This window comes from Triturus cristatus, chromosome 5_1 (assembly GCF_964204655.1).
Source record: "Triturus cristatus chromosome 5_1, aTriCri1.1, whole genome shotgun sequence".
In the NCBI taxonomy this organism is placed as follows: Eukaryota; Metazoa; Chordata; class Amphibia; order Caudata; family Salamandridae; genus Triturus; species Triturus cristatus.
Window position 1 is genome coordinate 181,432,422 of NC_140587.1, and position 23,367 is coordinate 181,455,788.

A 23,367-nucleotide genomic window follows, 5' to 3' on the forward strand; every position below is an offset into this window, starting at 1 on the left:
AATTTTGGTTTTAGAAAAATTAAGTAGGAATTTGGCAATTCTGCAGGCAAACTTTGCTTGAAAATCAATTGAGAATCATTACACAGTGTCCAGCCTTTTTCACATTTTAGATAAACTGTGTAATGACCAAACGTTATAGAAGGTCCATCATGGAAAATTATTGCAACTGCAACAAAAGTCTTTCCTGATATTGATAATTGATTTCCTGTAAACTTCTTTATTAAAGTGTCCAATTTTGTGCCATCAGCTCTACAACGTTGCATCATTAAAATTATATACTGTCCATATTTCTTTAAAAATAACGTTGATAACATTTCTGATTTACATTGAGAACATTCCATGTTGTGATTTGCATCTTTAACTAATTTACTAAAAGTCACTGCTTTACTCTCTGGTAATGTTAAATGTATGAACCTTTCAGAATCAATATTAGTGCTGCATGTTTTCATACAGTTTTCACAAGAATGGTCCCATTTATAAGAGAGACCAAACATATTTTCTATTTCTACTCCTTCATCTTCCAGTACCATAAGCATATACATTAAGAATTCCTGTGCATCTTGCTGGACATTTTCAGTAAACTGTGTACATCCAGAACATACATCTAAAAGATTTCTAACATCAGAAGCACTTTCTATTTTAGTTTTATCATTACTCAGCTTCTCATAAAGGAAACTCAGCAGAGAACACATTTTTTTTTCATGATTTAGTATTATCTGCTCTTGCAAACTTTCAAGATAAAATACAACATTCAGCACTACATTAGCGTAGCAGTTGACACCAGAGCTATTTTCAAAATGACAACCAACAACCTCTTCAACATTGTCCTTTTTCTTTTTGCTTGCAATCACATCACTCTCCTTTGTTTTCTCTTCTGTATATCCTCATTACAGATATTCTCAATTCTCCTTTTCCGACAAACAACACGTTTTTCAAACAAAGGATACTGACCTAAATGAGGAGCATAGCTTCTTCTTAATCTATTATACTCCTTTACACAATTTGCATCAGCACTAACTTTTGAGTCATCAAAGTCTATCATGAATAAACCAGATCATTTTTTCACTCGTGACAAAGCAACATATGCCATACCTTCTTTAAACACACTAGATCCAATGTTTACAAAGCACTATCCACAGTTAATCCTTGAGATTTGTGAATAGTTACAGCATATGCTAGAGAAAACGGAAACTGCTTCCTACGTACATATAAGTCTTTCACAAGCAAAAAACGAACTGAACAACGACTAATGTCTTTAACCTCTTCAATCTGATCGAATTTTATTTTTAAAAATTCAATTCCATCTTTTTTCTGGTAGTTAACAAAACCCACAACTTTACCCATAGCTACATTCACTAAACCTTTTTCTACATTCAAATTACGTTTTAAAATTACTCGACAGTTCATACATACATAAAGATTCTTTTCTAAACCAGCTGTTTTCGTTATGTTTTTCTCTAGAGAATCCAATTTAGTTTTCAATTTGCCTGTCAATGTAATAGTTATTCCTTCATGCTGTATTTTATCCACGGCTTCCATTTTCATAATCTCCTCCTTTTCCAATTTCAAAAGTTCTTCATTGAATATAGAGCATTCATGTAGTGTTGGCATTAAGCAGATTACAGTGTTTCTTCTGCAATTTTCTTGTAAATTTTCTCTGGAACTATTTGTTCTGTTGGAAACAAATTACATAGCAATCGACTCTGTAAAGCTTTTCTGCCATTTTCTGTGAGTAGTCCAATTCTGATATCCTTGAGAATACTTGCATAATCATTTGCTTGCCGCATATTGGTAATGAGTTCTTTGTACTCAAAGTATGACCAAATATTCACATTACCTATACTTCCTAACGACTTTTTCGTGTCTTCATGTGTAACAGTATTAAATACTGGTTGTCCTTTAACTGGAGTGAGCTGCAGTAGGTCCCCAAAAACTATAACATGTTTTCCTCCAAATAACACGTCATAGTCTGTCTTTAGAATTTGCTGCATTCTTAAATGCACAAAGGCAAGCATTAAGTTTGATACCATGCTTACCTCATCAATAATGAGAACTTTCATTTTCTTCAACAGTCTTGAAACTTCAAAACATGCTTCTCCTGTTAGCTTATGGTATTCTATTTTGTTCTCATACTCTACTGGAAACATTAGCAAACGATGTAAGGTAATTCCTTTTATGTTATATGCTGCAAACCCAGTTGGAGCAGTAACAACACAAGACAAAGGTGAATCAGTTTTTTTCTGTAGGTAGCTTCTAATTACTTTAATTAAGAAACTTTTTCCAGTTCCAGATTGTCCACTCACATACATTCTGATTGGTTCAAATGCTGTGCATGAGCACTCTTTATTTTCATGTAGTAATCCATGATCAATTTGTTTTGTGACTTCTTCATAAATTTGTTGTTGTTCATCATTCAGTTGTTGTTCCAAATTTGGTAAGTCTATTAAATCTTCCTGAGCTTGATTCATAGCTGTTTCCAGCTGTTTCCACTTCAGTCATGGCTATTGCAGCTTCATTTTCTACGATTGGTTTTCCTAGGGGATCTTGACTGAGTGTACCAGAACTTTGACTGTCTTGAGAACTGTCTCTAGCTACTTCAGCTGCAATTGTAGCTTCTTGTTCAATTTCTGCATTTAACATTTGTACATAATTTGAGAAAGTACTGCATTCTATGTTATCTTAGCATGCATTAAATGAATCTTCATAGCTCTGAAAATCTCCAAGTAATTCATCCTCTGAACCCCATGGTTTAAACAGCTGTAAAAGTGCTAAGTAGTAAAATTCCTTTTTGTCAGTAGTGTCGCAACTCAGCTTCCTGTGATTAATCAAACTTCCTTTTGTTTGTTTCACCAAACATCCTTCCTCACCAATGACTTTATATTTTCCATTGTTGATGTCTTCTGTGGCATTCCGTTTATAAATGTAGTTCTGCAGCACTTCATAGAGACACATGTTCTCAAGATGATGACTTCTGTTTGGGTAATATGTGTCCAACATATTTCTTTTCAAAATGTCTGTAGTTTCTGGTTCGTTCTCTGCTAAATATTCAATTTCTCGAATAGATTTCAGTACCCGATTTCGCATTCCTGCAAGGCCTAAACTTACCCAAATTATTCTTCTGGATTTGGAGTACAGACTTGCAGATGATCACCTATCTAAGCATTCGTATGAGCCAATTTCTCGATGCGATAACATCTTTAAACTGAAACTGTATAGCTTTTTACTGACAGTCTTCTCGTGAGAAATCTCTTCCCACATTTCTTTCAATTCCGTTTTCTCAGATTTTGTGATGTAAGATGTGACATACCGAGCAACAGCAATAGAATTGTCAGCTACATACTGAATAGCCATGTTAGCATTCCACATGGATAAAATGACTGGGTTGTAGTCATTTATATATTTTGACTCTTCTTTTCTTCTTAGGTTGTAGGTATTTTTCGGAGATTTTCTTGCAATACTATGTCGTACAGCTGACATAAAACTGTTTACTCTTCCTTTTGAAAGAACAGGTCGTGGAAATCCAAATCGACATTTTGTGTAGAATTTATCTTTACTCTTGTACTTTCGTCGACAGTATTTTCCACACCGATGACTTTGGAAATGTAAAACTTGCTCTTTTAAGTTTTTTTCTTCTGTGCTTTTAGGTATAGCACATGTTGCATATTCTTCAATGAAAGATAAAACTGCATCATCAGAATCTGTCCCAATTTTGGGGCATCCTTGATCCACAACAGCATATGAACATGAGGAGCACCTCTTGCTTGGTACTCTTTTCTCCAAAAGAAATCCACAACTTCTCCAAGAGGTGGATTTTTTTTATTGCAGATGAAGGACATCATAGCCTCAAATCTATGATTGAAATATTTGCAAACATTAACCGGATCCAATGAGCCACAGCTTAGGGTAAGGAACCATGTAGGAGTTCCTAAATTCCGTAACATACATTTCAATTCTCCATGGCGTCGGTACCAATATTCATTAGTTCCACGCTGACAAGCCATCAGATTAATCAATTGAGATTCCAAATGATCATCTCGCTGTTGCACTTTGTTCATAAAATCCTTTGCAGACACATTATGTAGATGTACTCCAGTTTTTAAAATGTGATTTACTGCATGAGATAGTGCAGACAAGTCACTTTCAAATAAAAGATGGAACAAAGAAGGAATACTTTGACGAAATCTTGGATCTTCTGCATATAATCTTGTAGTCCAATACTCAGAAGCAGGAATCTGTACTGGAAGTTCATCATATCGTCCACCTTTTCCTAGAGGAAACAGCTGGGGAAAACAACGAGCTTCCAAGCTCTCCTCCCATACACTCACGGGAGTTCCTTTTTCTTTTTTCATCTGAAACAGATCAATAGTGTTTCCCATAACTTCTTTAGAATGAAGAGGATGTATGCTGAAATGTTCATAAATTTCTTCTTCTTTTGACTTATCCACTTTTTCAATTTGCCCAGTTGGTATTCCTGTGTCTGCTAGTAAAACTTCTTCATCTTCATTCATATAAATTGATTCATAGTACTTATTATAAATTTGCTCTTTGTACTTTTCGTACATCTACTAGCTCCTGCCAAATTTTCTTATTCTTTGTAGGTACACCATTAACCAGAATAACTAATGGTTCAGTTTCCAAACTATCTGCATCAATTGTTTCAATATTTTTTTACAAATCTAATGGCAAATAGACAACTCTTCCTTTTAAACCTCTTTGTAAATCTGAAGGAGGTAATTTACCTGTTTTGGGCTCCGTACGAACTATAGTCTGAAACGGATGGACACATTGAATGAGTATAGACTAAGTTCTGCAGGAATATCAATCAATTCTAAATTATTATGTACAGCTCTAGCTGGCATTTTATTTTCTTCTAACTTGTTATAACAGTATTTACAAATACGCTGATCTTCACCCAAATCAAAACAATTTTCCAGAAACAAATATGTAGCAAAATCCTTCCACTCATAATTATTTTCTTTTTCACTTTTTTTTATAGAGATCAACATTCCTTGTTTGAGTTTTATAATGGCTTCTCCGGCAACAAATACAAGTAATATTTGGTCTTTCATTAGAGATGATAGTAAATTTTGTCATTTGATCTTCACATTTTTTACTAACAATGGGATCTACATTCTCTTCCACATTTTCTTCAATAACTGTGTCATTTCCTGCACTTTCTTGCTCTGGACCAAAGTAACAAAACTCAATATCCTCACAAACCTTCTTCACATCTGATACAGATCCACGGAACAGAGCACTATTTAACTCATGTAACTTTAGTGCTGGACTTTTAGCAAAATACAATCTTCTCACAAACTTTCTCATTTCAGTATGATGAACTGCCAGCATCCTAAAATGGTGAAAAACACTTTGACAAACTTTCCTAGAAAGACAAGCCAAAGAATGTCTTGCAAACCAGTATTCTTTCTCACTCTGCATGGATTTAGTCTTTGAAGCACCTGTTCTGCTTGGGTTTTCGGATCAGATAGAACCCGCTCATCAGAGCCTCACTAACCCAGCCAGAACGTTACCCCCTCCCTAGAACCTATTTACAATCCTACAACCACATATATCTATCACCTAAGGACAGGGGATTCCCACTATGCATACCAAGATCTCACAATCGGCGGCCTCGCGATCCCATACGGATCCAGACCTTTCTGCCCATACGACAGTATCACAAGTGGCGGCCTCGCGGTCCCATACGAACCCAGACCTCTCTGCCCATACGACAGTATCACAAGTGGCGGCCTCGCGGTCCCATACGAACCCAGACCTCTCTGCCCATACGACAGTATCAGCACAATCGGCGGCCTCGCGATCCCCTACGAATCCAGACCTCTCTGCCCATACGACAGTATCACATGTGGCGGCCTCGCGGTCCCATACGAACCCAGACCTCTCTGCCCATACGACAGTATCAGCACAATCGGCGGCCTCGCGATCCCCTACGAATCCAGACCTCTCTGCCCATACGACAGTATCACAAGTGGCGGCCTCGCGGTCCCATACGAACCCAGACCTCTCTGCCCATACGACAGTATCAGCACAATCGGCGGCCTCGCGATCCCCTACGAATCCAGACCTCTCTGCCCATATGACAGTATCACAAGTGGCGGCCTCGCGGTCCCATACGAACCCAGACCTCTCTGCCCATACGACAGTATCACAAGTGGCGGCCTCGCGGTCCCATACGAACCCAGACCTCTCTGCCCATACGACAGTATCAGCACAATCGGCGGCCTCGCGATCCCCTACGAATCCAGACCTCTCTACCTAGACGGCAGTCTCATACGACAGTTCATCCTATGATCACCATAACATACAAAAAGGGAATCAGTCTCACTATTCATCAGATCACACAATGATTGCCAGTTCGGGCATAGCCTGTTCTCAGGTTTGAGGGGCTCCTCTTTCCCTTATTCAGTTACCACTTACCTGATCAGGGTTAACATCTGTTCATGTAGCCGCAGCTGACTAGAAGAAGAGGCTACCCTCTTATACAAGAACACGCAGCACATGTTGGTTCACTACAAACTGGATACTTTATTACTCATTACATACACAATCACATAACATTACGATATAACACATAACCTGCAAAGAAAAGTGAAAGATTAAGTTGTACACTCTAATAAGAAAGGGTCGACATCACCTTAGTGGTATGTAGCCTGCACTCAGTGGTCATCTAGGCTCCCCTCTCGTCTGTGCCTCGGCTCGCCTGGAATCACCCTTCTCCGAGTCACTGGGACCTCTTCCTTATCGGCTACTCTCTCCTCTCTGGCTATTCTGTTAGGAAAGCATCTGTCTCTCGGTTCTTCTCCGCCTTCAAGATGGCGTCTGTCTTCCCTGGAATAAGTAGTAGCTTTACTGCTAACGGCTAGATGCCGCCTACGGACTGAACATGTAACTGCCTCAGACTTTCACTAATATAGAGGTGCATTTCCTCATGGAAAATTCCGGCCCGTAACCTGCCGCCCACCAAATTCTTGTACCTCCCCGTACCAAGGACACGTTCCCAGCCGGCCGGCCTGATGTAGTGTCTTCGGCATGAAGAAAAATACAATCCTTCGATAAGGGCCGGCCTGAACCGGTTCTCTCCAAGCGAATAACACCTCATAACTAAAACATTACTCTTGGCCTAGAAGCATCCCAAGCTGCCGAAGCAGAAAGAAAGATGGAGTCTCTCCCGTTTGAGGCCTACCAGGCCTGAATTCAGCACAGCTCCATGAAATACCCTCACTACAGGACAGGTTATCCCTAATACTAACAAATCTATCCCCTAGGCTATGTGTGCAAGCCCTGATCTATGGGGAAGAGCACAGAATCATGTCGAAGTGCCTAGTAAATAGGCTCCATTCACTACTCTAACCCTTAGACTTGAATGGTAAGAGACTGAAGTCACATTCAATCACTTGTTAACACAAGAAGGCCGGGAAAATCGAGCAGAACATTTCACCCTTGACTTCAGTCTATTATACAATCATTAAACAGAACTAATATCTGTGGAAGAATAATATGAAACAAGACTAACTGATCTATGTCTAGTACCAGGTGTGCAGAATTGAAGTAGTGAAGGAATACACTGAATAAAGCAACAGATAGAAATCAAAATGCCGATAGTAATCAGAATACCTCCTAATATTTGACGTAACAAATGCAAATCAGGTAACCAATTAAAGAGCCAGTCAAACCAGCCCTGGTCAATGTGTTTTCTAACTTCTTCTGTCGAATCATGTAATTTGTCAATGTGAACCTGAATGGATTTTGTATGATCCGACAAGTTAAAACAACAAAGACCCTCAAAATCAGAACAATCGTGTCCATGTTTAAGCAAAAGATAATCAATGGCCGCTCGATTTTGTAAGATAGCCCTTCGTTCACCCTGGGCGTCTAATAGCATGTCAGACAGGATTGTAGAAGTATGATTGATGGATTTTACCATCCAGCAGGCCATTTTCCCAATAGATTTGGCATTATAAACTGCCAAAGCAGGAACACCAACAATTGAAACAGCCAGGCTAAGGTATTCAGACTTGGAATATAAATGCAAAGATGAGTCACAATCCTCCGGTAACCTCACTGTATCTCGGATCACACGAGAGTTGGCATTTGGATGTGACGAGAACATGAGTAAGCTCAGTCTAGTAATGGCACAAGGGCCTCCAGAAATATTTGCGGGGATATATGGCCAGGAAGTATTACCACATGAGAAAAGCCATCCGGCAGGTAATAACATCGTGCGATAGTGACTGGGGGTAACTACCATACTCTTGCAAGTCATGTTATTCTGAACAGAAGTACATGTTTTCGGTGTCCTTTGGAAGCACAAAGTTCGTTCATGATCGGTGAATGAAGTGGCACCTTTCAATTTTAAACGCATACATTCAGAAATCGCACTAGGATCACAAGTAAGGAAAAAACATAAATCACCTTGTGTGATATTATAGGTAACTATTTGGGACTGGACAGGCGGTATCGGGTCTGACAGTACAGTACACAAGGGGCAATACTCATGGGCAGCGAAATCGCCCAGAAGAACATTGGGGCGAGCATTTGTTATATTAAAAATATGAGTCAGAGTCTCCAATGAAGCAGGGACAGCAACCAAACAAGTTGCCAATATATCAGTTACCGATCTCATCGGTGTCAAGCAGAAATGAGGGGTCTTCGTCACTTGCTTGGCCAATGTAACCCAAAAGTTCGGGGACGAATCCCACGCAGCGAAGGAACGCGACACTCGGGTTCTCAACTCAGCCCGGGTTGATGGGATCCCTCCTCTCTCGTCGTACCATCCAAAAAGGAGTCCAACGCCGACACATCCTGCAGCAACAGTCCAAAGAATGATCTGAAAGAGAATCAAATACAGGCATTATTCATTCTCGTAAGTAACATTTGTCAGCCGGGACTGCTTCCCAGCTATCTTTCCCTGGTCTCATAACTAAAATGGTGTTGTCTTGACCGGTTGCAATCACTTCTGCTTGTTCAGGGGGATTCTTAGGCGACTGCACCCAAACTCTGGCCCCAGGATTATCTGTGGAGCCAAAACCTTTCTGGCCTCGTACAGTTAGCAACGTTGGGGCAGTGCCTTTTGTAATCTCACCACTGAAAACAGGCATTATCAGCAATTGAGCCACCTGGTCAGTTTTATGTATCAGTAAGTCAATCTCACTGCTATTCAGCAGGAGCACCTTAATCTCTCCCTGATAATCACTATCAATTATTCCTCCAAGCACCTGAATGCCTTTTACAGCCAGCCCCGATCTAGGGGCAATTAATCCGAAATTTCCAGGTGGTATCTGAACACCAACACCTGTTTCAATGATGACTCGATCTTTACTTTTTATAATGGTGTCATCCATGGCATGCAAGTCTAAACCTGCCGACCCTGGGGTCGCTCTGCATGGAGCCAAAGCTCCGGGAGTAAACTCCCAGTACATCACAGTCTCTCTGATCTCATTGGGTTTAGCATTAACATTCGGAGGAAACAAACGCATAAGTGGGGATTCAGCATTTAGAAAAGGACGGTTATTCAAAATCAATAGCGCTTGTGGCAAAAAATCTCGCCAATTCTTATACTTGTCATCTGTTAATTTGCGCAGTTGGTCTTTTAGCAGGCCATTCAACCTCTCCACAAGACCCGAGGCCTGTGGATAATATGGTATATGAAACACCCATTCAATATTGTTTTCCACACAGAATTCCTGTACCAATCTTCCACGAAAATGGGATGCATTATCAGATTGAATTTGGAATGGCACACCATAATACATCATAATCAATTCCAATGTTTTAATAGTATTCAATTGGGTAGCTTGCTTACAGGGAAGGGCCACCAACAGGCCACTGTATGTATCAACAATGGTGCAAACATATTGACAATTCCTACTCATAGGAAGTGGACCAATGTAATCAATCTGCCAAATTTGAGCGGGCAATTTCCCGCGATGTAAATGACCTTTAACAATTTGGGGCACTTTGCGCTGCCTGATATGCTGACAAATGGGACAATGTAGAATAACATTTTTAATTAAATCTAGGGGAATATAAATTCCTCGATCAGCAGCCCACCTGCTAGTGGCTTTTTCTCCAAAGTGTCCTGCTTTCTGGTGGGCCCATTTCGCCAATCCCGCAATATCAGAATCTTGCGTGTCCACCACTGCCTCAGCAATTTTAGATTTCTCATCTGCAATGTTATGAAAGAATTTGTCAAGAGAGTCTATCGGGGTATGAGCATCCACATGGAAGATTGTAACAGTACTCTGTGGGAGCATTTCCCAAATCTCCTGCCATAATTCTTTTCCCCACAATTCTTTGGAATGGATTTTCCAACTATGGGAATGCCAAGTCGGTAACCAAACTGCCAGTCCATTGGCAGTAGACCAAGAATCTGTAAAAATATGACATGTGCCAGGTAACTCTTGTTTCAGAACTTGATAAACAGCATAGAGTTCAGCAAATTGACTGCTCTTACCCTCACCAGTTGTACTCAGCAATTTTTATGTGATCGGATTATAGGACACTGCCTTCCAATGCCGTTTCGTCCCTATGAACCTTGCTGAACCATCCGTAAACCAGACATGGTTTCTGTCCTCTGCGGACAAATCATCAAAAGGTTTACCCCACTTAACAGGAGACTCCTGTACTAAAGGTACGGAACATTCACTCTCAGTTTCAGTTGATGGCGCCCGTGCCACCTGCTCATGCAAAGATGCAACTCCTTTTTGTCCCACACGTGCCCTGTCTTGTATATACCATTTCCATTTAATCACACTCGCCTCTTGAGCGTGTCCAATCCGGTGAGTTTTCGGCGAACTCATAACCCACTGCATGATAGGAATTTCAGGTCGCAAAACTATATCATGTCCCTAAGTCAATTGCTCGGTATCCACCAGAGCCCAATAACATGCAAGTAACTGTTTCTCAAAAGGTGTATAACGCTCACCAGCATCAGGTAACTTTTTGGTCCAGAAACCTAACGGTACTCTACTCTTGCCTTGTTTCTGCCACAAACTCCAATTCGCATAAAGGCCTTGTACAGACACATTCAAATCCACATCACCATCACATACAGGCCATAAGTCCAGAGCATGCTGAATTGCTTCTTTTGCCAGACTGAACGCATCTTGCTGTGGTTTACCCCATTCAAATGCATTCTTTTTACGAGTGACCTGGTACAAAGGGGCCAATATTTGACTCAAATGAGGAATATGCTGGCGCCAAAAGCCAAACAAACCAATGAAGCTTTGGGCTTCTTTCCTATTTCTCGGAACTGCAAAATCAAGAATTTTCTGTTTAACCTGAGGGATCACTTCTCGGTGCCCTTCATGCCAATTAATACCCAAAAATTTCACAGCCTGGGACGGACCTTGTAATTTATCCGGGTTGATTTCCCAACCTTTCTCACGCAAGCACTCAATGACTCTATCCAATTGGGTCTGAACTTCCTCTTGTGATTCACCTTGGATCAAAATATCATCAATATAGTGACATATCTGAATTTGTGGATGAACTGGTACCTCAGCCAGATGCTCTGCCACCAGCCGGTGACATATCGTAGGACTATGCACATAGCCCTGAGGAAGACTTCTAAACGTCATCTGACGCCCGTTCCACGTAAAACTGAATTGTTCCTGACACTCAGGGGCAATCGGAATCGAAAAGAAAGCATTAGCAATATTAATGGACGCATACCATGTACCTGGATGTTTCTGGATTCTTTCAATTAAGGTAATAACATCCGGTACTGCAACAGTCAAAGAGGGTGTGTGTCTATTCAATTCTCGATAATCGACAGTCATGCGCCAAGAATTATCACTCTTACGTACAGGCCAAACAGGATTATTCCAAGCAGAAGTAACTGGGGTTATAACTCCTGCATCCACCAACTCCTGAATAGTGGTACTAATCTCTTCATGACCACCTGGAATACGATACTGCTTCTGACGAACCACTTTTGTCGCCTGGGGAACTTTTATGGGGGCATTCTTAAACGACCAACCCGTACAGGCCTGGACGATATATAATGTTTAGTTCCAAATTGGTAACATCCATCATCTAAGTGCAAAGTCATTCCTTTCAAAATATCAATTCCAATTATGAATTCTAAGAGTGGCACCACTAATACAGAGTATTCTTTTCTAGGAATTCTACCTATTCTCATTTCAAGTAAGGTTTGAACTGCGGGAGTTTCCTTTCCACCTAATCCGGTAATTGTAAAAGGCTGACCTTTAAACTTCTTTGATTTTCCATGAATAAGAGTGGCCTCCGCTCCTGTATCTACCAATGCTCGGGCCCTTTGGATATTACGATGTCTCCAATAAATATCAATATCTACATAGGGTCTATTATCTCTGTGAGCCCATCTGTGTACTGGAGCTTGACCTATTTCCTAGTCCTTTTTATTATGTTCTGTGTACCAGGATAAATCAGGATAAAGACTCTCACGGTTCCTAGGTATCGATACCTCCTGTTCATATCCATCTCCATTACGAAATGGATTACTGTTCCCTGCATTGTACTGCGGGTTTCGATCGGCCAATATGTGTCGATCCTCTCTCCTTCTCAACTCAGGGGATTGATCCCTATCATCTCTACGTCTGCTGTTAACATAATCATCTCTCCCCCTCTCTCTTTCCCCCTCTCTCTCCCTGTCTCTCTCACGACGGGGGGACAAATCACGCTCATAACGTCGATCATCACGACGATCAGAGCGCCCACGGCGGTCGTCATCACCGCTACCGTCAGAAAAACCACGATCACACTCAGTTGTTCGAACACGCCGGGCACCCTCCTTTCGATCCAAGCCACGTTTGCGAAACATTTCCCACAAACGAGAAGTAGTTTCACCATCAATGTCCTCCTTTCGCACACCATCGGCCATAAGACCAAAAAACATATCACGTCTAGTAAGTTTATTGTCACCAGGAGTACGAGTGTCAGGCCGGGATTGCCGTTCAGGTTTAAACCACTCACCCAACTCACCGAGTTGGCGTACCGATTCCAGCACCACAGATAACATGTTACCAGTCTGATTAATCAATAAAGTCATCATGACCTGCTTATAAGCAACAGGGGAAGAACGAATAATACGATTCCGCACAGAAGATGTCAAGAAACCATCAAGCAACCGGTCAGCAGTATTCAGAAAAATTGCCGTTTTCATCACCTCCTCTTTGAGACGTTGCGCAGCATCGCGCAAAGTATACCACGGTTTGTCATTCAGAGGCCAGTCAGACTCAGTAGGATATTTTTGATTACAACCCTCAGTCGCCAATTGAAGCAAAGAAATTTGACCACCACCATTAAAGTTACGAAAATGATCCTGTACAGTAGAATCCGAACTCAAGGAACAAAACTTCAAACAATCGCCAGCATCCAACATAATGCCAGCAGCGCCCAGTTCATAAAGGCGCACCATCCATGTGAGCAAGGGCTCACCAACTCGCTGCCGAAATTGCTGCAAAATATCACTAATTTCTTGTTGAGTAAAATCCTCCAAAGAGTCTAAAGCAATACCATTCGGAGCACCGGGAGCCTGCTGCACCTTCCGTCGAAAAACTGGATGCGCCGAGACCGCGGGATGAGCATCACAAGGAGCTCGACCAGTACACGTAGAGGAACAATCAGTGGAAGAAGCATCGACCCCGCTCGAAGGACGAGCGCAATCACGGGGTGCACCATCAGAGGCTCAAGAAGCAGATTTACAAGCACGGCCGGAGCGAGAGGACTCGCGCTTGGCAGACTCCTCACCCGAGGAAGGAGAATCACTCGAGTTCCAGATATTACCATCCCATTCATCAGGATTCCAATCCAGTCCGGCTTTCGCCACGACCAGACGCACCTTCTGCGTCGAAACCCGACCACGCCGATTCTTGTATTTATAACGAGCAATCCGCACAGCCGCCCTCTCGGCAATAGTTTGGTACGTCTCAAGTTTATCAGCAAGCAACTTATTTTGACACCGCAACAAAGTATGAGCATTCTGAATCTCAACAAAGTTCGCTTCCAAATCCTTATGCAAGTTCTGCAACTTCAACAACCTCTCATGCAGGATCCTGTACGCAGACAGAACAATCCAACCTCTGCGCCCCAAAACGGGAAGCTCATCACCCTTAGATACCGGCGCCTTCTGTAAACAAGTAATCACATTAGCCGGCTCCGCCAGCTCCAAAAAAGAATTCCAATTCTCACTCAAACCAGTAGAATCAGCCCACTCACGGGCTAAGGCTTCATAAGGCGTTGAATCCCAGCCGGGAATATCAACGGGCAACTTAAAAGTAGATTTCGACTTTCTAGAAAACATCTTTGAAAAGAAAAAAAAAGAGAAAAAGAAAAAGAAGAAAGAGAAAAGAAAACTACACGCAGGTATATACAAATAATATAGAAACAAAACCACGCACGCGCCGAAGGCAAACACGATACAACCACAACGCACACAGGTTTCGTAAACGGTTCGTGACGCCAAATGTTCTGCTTGGGTTTTCGGATCAGATAGAACATGCTCATCAGAGCCTCACTAACCCAGCCAGAACGTTACCCCCTCCCTAGAACCTATTTACAATCCTACAACCACATATATCTATCACCTAAGGACAGGGGATTCCTACTATGCATACCAAGATCTCACAATCGGCGGCCTCGCGATCCCATACGGATCCAGACCTTTCTGCCCATACGACAGTATCACAAGTGGCGGCCTCGCGGTCCCATACGAACCCAGACCTCTCTGCCCATACGACAGTATCACAAGTGGCGGCCTCGCGGTCCCATACGAACCCAGACCTCTCTGCCCATACGACAGTATCACAAGTGGCGGCCTCGCGGTCCCATACGAACCCAGACCTCTCTGCCCATACGACAGTATCAGCACAATCGGCGGCCTCGCGATCCCCTACGAATCCAGACCTCTCTGCCCATACGACAGTATCACAAGTGGCGGCCTCGCGGTCCCATACGAACCCAGACCTCTCTGCCCATACGACAGTATCAGCACAATCGGCGGCCTCGCGATCCCCTACGAATCCAGACCTCTCTGCCCATACGACAGTATCACAAGTGGCGGCCTCGCGGTCCCATACGAACCCAGACCTCTCTGCCCATACGACAGTATCACAAGTGGCGGCCTCGCGGTCCCATACGAACCCAGACCTCTCTGCCCATACGACAGTATCAGCACAATCGGCGGCCTCGCGATCCCCTACGAATCCAGACCTCTCTACCTAGACGGCAGTCTCATACGACAGTTCATCCTATGATCACCATAACATACAAAAAGGGAATCAGTCTCACTATTCATCAGATCACACAAGGATTGCCAGTTCGGGCATAGCCTGTTCTCAGGTTTGAGGGGCTCCTCTTTCCCTTATTCAGTTACCACTTACCTGATCAGGGTTAACATCTGTTCATGTAGCCGCAGCTGACTAGAAGAATAGGCTACCCTCTTATACAAGAACACGCAGCACATGTTGGTTCACTACAAACTGGATACTTTATTACTCATTACATACACAATCACATAACATTACGATATAACACATAACCTGCAAAGAAAAGTGAAAGATTAAGTTGTACACTCTAATAAGAAAGGGTCGACATCACCTTAGTGGTATGTAGCCTGCACTCAGTGGTCATCTAGGCTCCCCTCTCGTCTGTGCCTCGGCTCGCCTGGAATCACCCTTCTCCGAGTCACTGGGACCTCTTCCTTATCGGCTACTCTCTCCTCTCTGGCTATTCTGTTAGGAAAGCATCTGTCTCTCGGTTCTTCTCCGCCTTCAAGATGGCGTCTGTCTTCCCTGGAATAAGTAGTAGCTTTACTGCTAACGGCTAGATGCCGCCTACGGACTGAACATGTAACTGCCTCAGACTTTCACTAATATAGAGGTGCATTTCCTCATGGAAAATTCCGGCCCGTAACCTGCCGCCCACCAAATTCTTGTACCTCCCCGTACCAAGGACACGTTCCCAGCCGGCCGGCCTGATGTAGTGTCTTCGGCATGAAGAAAAATACAATCCTTCGATAAGGGCCGGCCTGAACCGGTTCTCTCCAAGCGAATAACACCTCATAACTAAAACATTACTCTTGGCCTAGAAGCATCCCAAGCTGCCGAAGCAGAAAGAAAGATGGAGTCTCTCCCGTTTGAGGCCTACCAGGCCTGAATTCAGCACAGCTCCATGAAATACCCTCACTACAGGACAGGTTATCCCTAATACTAACAAATCTATCCCCTAGGCTATGTGTGCAAGCCCTGATCTATGGGCAAGAGCACAGAATCATGTCGAAGTGCCTAGTAAATAGGCTCCATTCACTACTCTAACCCTTATACTTGAATGGTAAGAGACTGAAGTCACATTCAATCACTTGTTAACACAAGAAGGCCGGGAAAATCGAGCAGAACAGCACCTTAATCTTCTGTTTAACACTTTTTTTACTATATTCTCTTAGAAAGTCACGTAATTTATCAATAGATTCTTGTCATACTGTACAAATACTACTACAATTCCAATTGTACACTGGGGCTTTAGGACGTTTCCCCATAACCTCATCTGCTAACACTTCTTCCTCATTTCTTGGAACCATTTTCTCCTTTTCCATTACACAACCATCCTTAACTTCATAAGCTCGACCACTGGTGTCAACTGCATGCAGCAAACTATTACTTTGAAGATAACTCTCTTCATTAAAAAATGGTTCAGTACTTGAACTATGCTTCCATTCTCCTAAGAACACTTTACAAAAGTTATTTTTTTTCACTACTCTTTTCCTTTTGTTTTTTGACTTCATTACATTGTCTATTTTATCTAATGTACGGATCCTGTTCAAAATTAAAATGAATAGTTTTCTTTTTAATTCCAAAGCCTTTGCAACAATTGATTCAATATGTTTCTTTTTCTTATAAAATTTTGCTTGCTTCCTATATTTTTTGACATCCTTTAGCAAATTGAACATCACTCTTCTCTGAAACATTCTTTCCTGCTTCTGATTGTACATTAGCATTTAGTATTTTCTTTCTATTGTGTTGTTGTTTTCTACTTGAAACACTATTTGCAGTGGATATATTTTTTACATTTTTTCTATGTTTGAAGATATTTTTAAAAAAAATCCTTAGTCTGCTTACCAGAAGACTTTTTCTTTTTTCCAACATGAGGTTCTTCAACTAATTTGTGTTGTCCAGTTGTCTTCAAATATAGATGTTTTTGCTGTTCTTTTCTCTTTCTTGATTTTATAGGCATGTTTAATTTATTTCAGTGTTGTTCACCAATACCTAAAAGAAACTAAAAAAAAAAATACCTTTATGTAATTTAAATATATTACTATATTTTTTTTGAGCTTTTCAAATCCTATCATATGAGCTGCCCCTTTCCTACGAGTGCAAATCTTACAGAACAAGAGCAACACGAATTAAATCTCTGACAACAATTCCTGTGTACACACAGACTCATGGTGTGATTCTAGGCAGAAAACGATATTTGATTGGCAATTGTTTCTAGAGAATGTGTATTGTCAGGTGCAAGAGAGATCTGCATGGACACTTGCACAACTGCATGAAGACTGCAGAGATGTAAGTAAGAGTACATGTGTGGTAAGGGTTAATTGGAGTTTTGAACATGTAGGATCTACCTCACCCATTGCAGGAGTGGAACGAAAATCTACCATGTTGATTTCAAATGTGTTAGCATTTGCCTCTCATTTGTGAGATAGTGATTTCTGCTGAATGCTAACCATCACAGTTCAAGAAAACAAGCTGCCCCTTTCCTACGAGTGCAAGTCTTACAAAACAAGAACAACACAAATTAAATCTCTGACAACAATTCCTGTGTGCACACAGACTCATGGTGTGATTCTAGGCAGAAAACAATATTTGATTGGCAATTTCAAAGCACATTTACTACTGTGGTAGAGCAAGTGATAATTACTGTAGCAGCCTGACACATTTTCCTTATAGTTTAGAGAGGCAGAAAAGAGCACATGTCCTAACAGCTACTTGAGACCATGAGCATGTGGAACCTGGGTGAGTGATTAGACTAGAGCAAAGGAAATGAGCCTTGGTGATGTTGAATGTGTTAGCGTTACACACTGCTATCTGAAATACCACACAGTGCTGAATAGTAAGCATGGGAGTGCAGGAGAAACAACTGGCTGTGTGCTAAGAGTGTGTTTCTGGAGACTGTGTATTGTCAGGTGCAAGAGAGATCTGCATGGACACTTGCACAACTGCATGAAGACTGCATACATGTATGTAAGAGCACATGTGGTAAGGGTTAATTGGGCTTTTGAACATGTAGGAACTACCTCACCCATTGCAGGATTGGAAGGAAAATCTACCCTGTTGTTTCCAAATGTGTTAGCATTTGCCTCGCATCTGTGAGACAGTTCAAGAAAACCAGCTGCCCATTTCCTACGAGTGCAAGTCTTACAGAACAAGAGCAACACGAATTAAATCTCTGACAACAATTCCTGTGTGCACACAGACTCATGGTGTGATTCTAGGCACAAAACAGTATTCCTGGGTGATACCAGTACACCTTAACTTATGGTGAAGACATACTCCATAATATCTTACAAGTTCAAGGCAGTTCAATATCTTCCAAAACATAAAATGTAAAACACAACTTTAAAGGAAGAAACACATTTCTATTATTTATATCAAAATACACCACATACATCCCCTCTCAAATTCATAACTCACCTTTAAAAGTAGTTAGTTGAGAAAGAAATGTGGCACTCACACAGCAGATTATCAGAGCCAGAATCTCTGAACTGTACACCTCTCACCAGAACCAGTAAATGGCAAACTTTCCCTCTCTTTTTTCACACATATACATGTTAACTTCAAATCACATTGCTTCCCACATTTTTTCAAATGGAAACACACATTTCTATTGGTTGCAAATTTCAACCCTTTTCCAAATCATTCCTACCCCCAACATGACTTCTGCCTGCTACCATAGCAACAGGTCATGGAACACTGGTGTGAGCAGAGAGGTCAGAAGTTTAGCACACAATGTTTCTAATCCAAACAGCAAGAGTGCTTGACTTTTCCAACCTAACAGCAAATCCAAAGTAATGTTCTGTGGGAACACATTTTTCTGAACCAATACAAAACATGCTTTAAAAAAGGTAAACATACAGCCTAGTTTTTAGTGTAGAATGGTGTGAAACAGCCAATGAGTTCTTTTTATTAAAAAAAAGTATGTAAGCCTCCATTTCACAACTAACTTTCTTTTCATATTGCCATTCTACTGAAAGACACCTTCTGAGTGCATCCAGATCTCCTTGAAAGATGTTTACAGTGTGGATTGTAGATCATAGCTATGTCTTCTGGAGTGAAAAGTATGCAGAAAAAAGAGGTATTGTGAAAGACCTTGCTTTGCCAAATGTAGACATTAAATGGATTGGTCAGAGAGGGTTAAAGTGGCACCAATTAATGCCTTTGGTGAAATCCTTTCTACATCTCTCACAGCCTAACCTTATAATTGTGCACTGTGGTGGAAATGACCTAGGCACTTTAACTGGGGTAGGTCTGGAAATGCTTGTTAAGGACACCTTTGTGCAATTGATGTCACTTTTTCCACAAACTACCTTTGTATATTCTAATATATGCCAAAGGCAAAAGTGGAACTGGTCCAACCAATATTGTCCGCAGATTGAGAAAGCAAGAAAGCACGTCAATAAGTCTGTTTCTGCTTTCCTCAGAGACTATGGTATGGGTTCTATATACCACAACAACTTGCGTTACAACATGCAAGGCATTTATAGAGGAGACGGTGTACATTTCACAGATGAAGGGAACAGAGTCTTCCTCTTGAACTTTAGACTGTGCATTGGTACTTACTTGTAGGTACCAAAAAACACTCAATGAACACAACGGCTCTTTTTAGAGCCAACCAACATCTAAACACTTAAACTTGATTTTTAATTCTATTTTTTTTTTTAATTTCCGCCGTGCGCGCACCGTGCGCGCACCCCGCGATTTTTTGAAAAAAGATAAAATGTTTTTTTCACTTTTCGGGATCCTTCAGAGACCCCCTGACAAAGGCTAGGGGGTCAGGAACTCTCTACCCTGCCCCCTTTTCACGTTCTCCACCTTTCTTTTAAATGGAAACACACATTTCTACTGGTTGAAAATTTCAACCCTTTCCAAATGATTCCTACCCCCAACATGACTTCTGCCTGCTAGCATAGCAACAGATCATGGAACACTGGTGTGAGCAGAGAGGTCAGAAGTTCAGCACACAATGTTTCTAATCCAAACAGCAAGAGTGCTTGACTTTTCAAACCTAACAGCAAATCCAAAGTAATGTTCTGTGGGAACACATTTTTCTGAACCAATACAAAACATGCTTTTAAAAATGTAAACATACAGCCTAGTTTTTAGTGTAGAATGGTGTGAAACAGCCAATGAGTTATTTTTATTAAAAACAAGTATGTAAGCCTCCATTTTACAACTACCTTTCTTTTCATATTGTCATTCTACTGAAAGACACCTTCAGAGTGCATCCAGGTCTCCTCCTCACTCCCTGAAGAAGACTGCTGTTCTGCCATTTTCAAGTAAAATTGATAGCTGTTCACCTCCTTGTCCCAGGAAATAAGAAGAAATAGTGAGGGGAGTGGGTGTGGTGCTTGAAGATTCTGGAACAGAAACTACTATGAACCAATGCTTCTGAGTGGCATTTATAGAGGAGATGGTGTACATTTCACAGACTTCTGAGTGCAACCAGGTCTCCTCCTCACTCCCTGAAGTAGACTGCTGTTCTGCCATTTTCAAGTACTGGAAAAGCTGTTCAGCTGCTTGTCCCAGCAAATAAGAAGAAATAGTGAGGGGAGTGGGTGTGGTGTTTGAAGATTCTGGAACAGAAACTACTATGAACCAATGCTTCTGAGTGGCATTTATAGAGGAGATGGTGTACATTTCACAGATGAAGGGAACTGAGTCTTCCTCTTGAACTTTACATGTAGGTACCAAAAAACACTCAATGAACACAACGGTTCTTTTTAGAGCCAACCAACATCTAATCACTTGCATATGATTTTTAAATCTCTGTTTTTTACGAATTTTTTGCCACCGTGCGCGCACCGTGCGTGCACCCCGCGATTTAAAAAAAAAAAAAATGTTTTTTTCACCCTTCGGGGTCCTTCAGGGACCCCCTGACAAAGGCTAGGGGGTCAGGAACTCTCTACCCTGCCCCATTTTCATGTTCTCCACCTTTCTTCACATACAAAACGCACAAAATGGCGGCCGACACTTCCTGATTTATACCGATTCGAATGTTGACTGACATGTAACCACCAATCAGAATTACGCTCGCGCACGTTATGGTGCGCGCACGGTGCGCGCACGGTGCACGCACGGTGCGCGCTTATAGATATTTATGTACTTTTAACTGCAATTTTCTCAGGAACTACTGAACAGATTGACACCATATATGCAAAAGGCACATGCCTGACCTGAGGACTACCTCTTTGCCAAATTTCAAGTAATTCTGTTCAGCCGTTCGTGCTGTACCTTCGACTAAAGGTCCTATGGGAAAATGCATGGAGAAAACGCGTTTTGGGACCCCCCTTTTTTCTCAGCCCCCGCTTGAAGAATTACCCCGAGACTTTCAGGGTAGGAGCTGAGCGGAGCGCCCCATTAGTTTTCACCCTTCGGGGTCCTTCAGGGACCCCCTGACAAAGGCTAGGGGGTCAGGAACTCTCTACCCTGCCCCTTTTCACGTTCTCCACCTTTCTTTTTCACTGTCACACACAAAACACACAAACTGGCAGCCGACACTTCCTGATTTCGACCGATTCGAATGTTGACTGACATGTAACCACCAATCAGAATTACGCTCGCGCACGTTATGGTGAGCGCACCGTGCGCGCACGGTGCGTGCTCATAGATATTTATGTACTTTTAACTGCAATTTTCTCAGGAACTACTGAACAGATTGACACCATATATGCAAAAGGCACATGCCTGACCTGAGGAATACCTCTTTGCCAAATTTCAAGTAATTCTGTTCAGCCGTTCGGGCTGTACCTTCGACTTATGTATGAGTGTGTTAGTGATTGAATGTATATCTCAGTTGTACATGTGTCAGTAACTACATATGTGAAACGCAGTGTATATGTGTATAAGAGTATATAACTATCTATATGTGAGAGTGTGTGATTGAGGGAGTGCCTGTATGGATGAGTGTGTGCTTGTATTAGGAATTGTATAAGAGTGTCAGAATGTGTTAGTATTTTTATGAGTAAGTGAACTTGAGTGTGTTTAACTGTATAGGTGAGTAAATTGGACTGTGTTTAATTATTTGCACAACTGACTAGGTGTGTCAGTACCTCAATGGATGATTGGCGGTGTGTGAGTGAGTGTCTATATAGGTGTATAAATGCATATGATAGTCTTGTACGGAGTGACTGTAAGTATGAGTGACTGTACAGGTGAGTGAGTGGAGGTGTATGTAGACCTAAGAGTCAATGAGTGGGTATGTAGTTATTGGTATTGGAGTATCTATGGTTTTCAAAATGGCCGTCTGAAATTTAGAGTCAGTGTATCAAAGGTTATATTAGGGCAGAGGTCTTCAATCTGTGGGGCGCGACCCATAGGGGGGCCCTGGAGTCATGGAAAGGGGGTCGCACATTTCCAGGCCTCACTTCTGCCTGAAATCCAAAATGTGCTTTTCCTTTTGGAAAAAGAGAACGGTCCGAGTGCTTCATTCTGAAAATGCTTCTGCTGAAGTTAATTGCTGAAGTTAATTGAGTCTCCTGTGCTGTGAAAAAATAGAGGCCAGGCAGACAAGTAAAACAATCCTTCACACCAGGATGCCTGCTTGGCTGAAGATGCAAATGCAGCTGTGAGTTAAAATGCAAACGTAAAGGGTGCTTGGGAGCAGTAATCACTCCAAGCATTGTGATTGCAAAGATTTGTTTTTTTTTCATTGGTGGTAGGAAGAGTTAACACCTGGGCTGTGAAGTCATGTTTTTAATTGTAACTGTATTTACACAGTGTTTAGTACCCCTGAGGAGGGTTGAAGGGACAGTTATGCAAAAAAATATAAAACAAATTGCATCACTTATGTACTGGTATTACTAAAATCTACATTTTGGAAGCTCCATTGTATCCTAAAATATTATTTAAAAAATGACTTACGCAGAACAAAATATTTTGGGGCTTACGAGATGCTGTGCCGCTGGAGCATCACTTTATAAAGCTTCGGCAGTGCAAGCGTCTCAATTATAACTATGTGGCACCGCAAAGTCACCCAGCGTGGCTTTGCATGGCCTCATAGATATGGAGTAAGACAAAGCAGTGCAAGTTGCTGCGATGCCTTAATCTGTGTCAAGTAGGTGTACCATGGGCATTGCGGTGGGTGTTCCCACGC

The 23,367-nt window shown here is 41.7% G+C and overlaps 1 protein-coding gene across 2 annotated transcripts in view; it reads left to right on the forward strand.

Annotated features, from left to right (window-relative positions):
• LOC146830605 (ly6/PLAUR domain-containing protein 2-like) overlaps positions 1-23,367 on the forward strand; it is a 254,480-nt gene that overhangs the window by 54,778 nt on the left and 176,335 nt on the right. The window lies entirely within an intron of this gene.